General features: G+C 41.4%; 1 non-coding gene across 1 annotated transcript; it reads left to right on the forward strand.

Moving 5' to 3' along the window:
• Positions 1-1,314: 1,314 nt before the first annotated feature.
• LOC148548199 (small nucleolar RNA R71) lies at positions 1,315-1,421 on the forward strand. The gene has a single exon (XR_015898980.1). It is a non-coding gene; the product is annotated as a small nucleolar RNA R71 (small nucleolar RNA).
• The last annotated feature ends 2,860 nt before the right edge of the window (positions 1,422-4,281 follow it).

Consider the following 4,281-nt stretch of genomic DNA (forward strand, 5'->3'; position numbering starts at 1 on the left):
CCCAGGTCACAGAGTCTCTTATTAATCAGCATTTCTCCTATGGCACAGGGGATGTAAAAACTTCTTGGGTCCTTCCTTTTTGTAGGCAACTCTGTTTGAATGAGAGCACTGCACTCCTTATTCATCACTATTGTTTGTCCTCCCTTGAGTGAGCTTTTCCTGGTTAGCATCTCCTTCATATACTTAATGTATGAGGGCATTTGTTGGAGGGCGTTGATGAATGGTATGTTTACATGGAGAGATGCAAACACGTCAAGAAACCTTGAGTATATTCTCTTCTCTACACCACCATTGAGTATTTGGGGAAAGGGTGCATAGAGTCTCAGCAGCTCCTTCTGTGTGATTGTGGTTTCTTGATGATTCTCTTCCTGCTTTCCTACTGATGTATCTTCAAGTTGTTCTAATGGTTTGTTCGGCTCTTCCTCAGTCTCCTTATCACTTATAGTAACCATCTTGCAATCTTCCCATCTGACCTTCTTTGCTTCACCTCTCGAATTTTTCTCTGTGTCACTTGGGAAGCTATCAGTAAGTTTGGGGATCTTCTCAGAAAGGTATCCCACTTGAAACTCCAGCCTCTTGATGGTGTCTCCCTGGTTCTTGATATTGGCTCGCACCTCCTCCTTGAACACCTTGTTATCTTGGATCTCCTTGCATATGCCTTCAAGTAGAGTTTCAATCCTTGAGAGTCTATCTTCAGATGATGGAGAGTTGAGATTGGAAGGATGAGAAGGGCTATTTTGACTTTGGTATGGATGTTGAGAGGTGTTGTTAGGTGGGTGTTGATATGACCTCTGTGTGGAGTGTTGGTGAGCTGCATTGTTGTTGGGGTTGTGGCGTCTCTGATCTTGGCCTTGATCCTGTTGGTTTCCCCACCCAAAGTTTGGGTGGTTCCTCCAATCGGGATTATATGTTTTGGAGTATGGGTCATGGTGCTGCCTAGGTGAATTTCCAATGTAGTTGGCTTATTCCTGATCACCCTCTACTTCTTCATTCACTCCTTCTTGAGCTGCTGCTGAGGTGGTGATTGCTGTCACTTGATTCCTCTCCATATTTTTGGTAAGGTCAGCCAACTGCTTAGTAATAAGCTTGTTTTGAGCTAGCAGTTCATCCACATTGTTCAGCTCCATCACTCCTCTAGTGTTGCTTTTTTCAGAAGCATAGAAGTAGTCATTCTCTGCTACAGTCTCAATGACATCTAGGGCTTCTTCAATGGTCTTCTTCTTGTTCAGAGATCCCCCGGATGAGTGGTCTACTACCTTCTTTGATTCATACGAAAGGCCTTCATAGAAAATATGCAACTGCACCCATTCATTGAACATATCTGGCGGGCATCTTCTTGTTAGGTCCTTGAACCTCTCCCATGCTTCATATAGAGTCTCACCATCTTGCTGCCTAAAGGTTTGTACCTCAGATCTCAGCCTGTTAATTTGTTGAGGAGGGTAGAATCTTGCCAAGAATTTGTTCACTACATCTTCCCAGGTTGTTAAACTCTCCTTCGGGAAAGACTCCAGCCACTTAGCTGCTTTGTCCTTGAGTGAGAAGGGAAATAGGAGCAGTCTATAGGTGTCAGGATGAACACCATTAGACTTCACAGTATCACATATCCTTAAGAATATGGTTAGATGTTGATTGGGATCTTCTTGGACACCTCCTCTGAATGAACAGTTGTTCTGAACAAGGGTGATGAGTTGTGGCTTTAGTTCAAAGTTGTTGGCATGTATGGTTGGCTTTTGGATGCTACTTCCACAATTCCCTGGGTTTGGATTGATGTAGGACCCTAGAACTCTTCTTTCTTGCCCAGCATGATTTGCTGGACCTTCTCTGCCATGGTTCTGAGCTTCTTCTTCATGATGGTTCTCCATGTTCTCATCCATGTTTGATTCAAAGTATTCCTCCTTTTCCTCTGCACCAACTACTCGTTTTCCTCTTGCTTCCCTCCTTAATCTAAGGAAGGTCCTCTCACGTTCAGAATCAAAGGAAGTTGAAGCCCCGCTTCTTCTCCTTGTCATACAACCAACAAGGTACAAGCAAGGAAATAGATGCAGAAAGTGTTCCTGTTAGAAATGCTGTTAGTGTGAGTGATGCAATATATCAAACAGTTAGTGGGTTAGTGAAATAAATTGTAAACAACTAAGAAAACTGGTAGGGAGAAAGGGAGAAAATAGCTAAAACTAAAAGTAAATTACTCAAATAAAAATAAATCAAGAAAAATGCTCAATCTAGTTATCCACCAATTTAATCATTATTGATATAAAATCAATCCCTGGCAAAGGCGCCATAAACTTGATGCACAAAAATTTGTCTCTTAACAAATCTCCCTGGTAAGTATACCGAATTGTCGTCAAGTAATAACTCACGAAAGAGTGAGGTCGAATCCCACAGGGATTGATTGGTCAAGCAACTTTAATTGGAGGAATGTTCTAGTTGAGCTAAGCAGAATTTGGTTTGAGAGTTGCAGGAAATTAAATGGCGGGAAAGTAAATAGCAGAAAATGTAAATGTTGGAAATAAAGCGCTGAAAAGAGATGACGGAAAGTAAATTGCAGAATCTTAAATGGGAATGGGGAAGATGATCATAAAAGTAAATGGGCAGAAATTAAAGACAATGGGTAAGATAAGAAATGGGGAGTTCATTGGGCTTAGGAGATGTTGCATCCTCCGGATCAAGTTCATTTTCATCTCTTCCTCAATCAATGCATTCATTGATCTCCTTGGCAATCTTAAGTGATTGAATTCCAATTCCTTGGTAATTCAATTCTCTCAAATCTTGATCAATAGCCAATTCCTTGGTCCAATTACTCATGAGAAGAGACGAGGTATGGTCACTGATTATACCACATGTATTTCCAAATCAAAGTGTTGGTAAGATTATATGTCACTATATCCATCCAAACCCAAATTTGGTCCAACATGAGAAAGCATTTCTAGCATGATCTCTTCATTCCTCTTCCAAGGTTCCGAAGAGATCCAAGTATGAATAGCTTCTTTTCCAAGATAACTACTCAATTGGATGAAGATTAAAAGCCTTCTAGTAAAATCAAGAGAAAAGAAAGAAGAAGAATAATGAAAACTATTATTGATCCATCAAATTACAACAGAGCTCCCTAACCCAATGAAAGGGGTTTAGTTGTTTATAGCTCTGGGAATGGAAAACAAAGATGGAGAATGCATTCTGAAATGTTAAACTAGAAGTTGCAGAAAAAGTAAAAAATACAGAGAGTAATTCTAATAGTGCCAAAAAGCTCTCCTCTAGTTCAAAGTTCTCCCTATTTATACTATTCTTCTGATCTTCTAGTTGCTTCTTCAAGTCTTGGATATGGGCCTTTGGATTTTGAGTTGAAGCAGTTATCATCTTCAGTGGGCTTAGCTTTACTTGCAGAAAGAGAGTGTGAAGTAGGCATGGACTTTAGCTTAGGACGTTAGTGGCGTTAACGTTAAGTGAAAGTGTGGGTTCGAGAACGTTAGTGACAATCACCTTTTTCACTAACGTTCCTAACCCAAGAATGGTCCACGTTAACTTCAACGTTAGTGGCACCAACGTGACCACTAACGTTTCCTCTTGGTCCTTCGCACACGTTATTGGGGTTTACCTTTTTTAATAACGTTGAGAGTCCCCCCTTTCTCACGTTAGAGTTCACGTTAGTATAACTAACGTGGCTCTTAATGTGAGCACACTTTAGCCTCAAGAGCGTTAGTGACACTTACCTTTGTCACTAACGCTCCAAAACGCCCCCTTTCCTATGTTAGAGTTCACGTTAATTGCGTTAACGTGGCCTCTAACGTGGTATTGGTAGCCATCCCCAATGTTAGTGACAAAGGTGAGTGTCACTAACGTTGGCTCCTCATTCTCTCCTCCACGTTAGCTTCCATGTTAACTGAGTTAACGTGGCAACTAACGTGGCTCAAAGTGGCTTAGTCCAACGTTAGTGACAAAGTGAGTGTCACTAACGTTGGTGATTCCTTGCTCCCTCCACGTTAGAGTCCACGTTAACTAGGTTAACGTGGCTCTTAACGTGGCCAATATGAGCTTAGTCCAACGTTAGTGACAAAGGTGAGTGTCACTAATGTTGGCATGATCTTCCTTATCCACGTTAGAGTTCACGTTAACAGAGTTAACGTGACTCTTAACGTGGCCAGCTGCCACTTTGGAACGTTAGTAGCACTTACTTTTACCACAAACGTTGGAGTTCTACTTCTCTTCCATGTTAGCTTCCAAGTTAACAAAGTTAACGTGGCAACTAACGTGGGCTATGATGGCTCACGAAGGCGTTAATGGCGATCA

This window comes from Arachis ipaensis, chromosome B8 (assembly GCF_059453495.1).
Source record: "Arachis ipaensis isolate K30076 ecotype BB chromosome B8, ASM5945349v1, whole genome shotgun sequence".
Classification (NCBI taxonomy): Eukaryota; Viridiplantae; Streptophyta; class Magnoliopsida; order Fabales; family Fabaceae; genus Arachis; species Arachis ipaensis.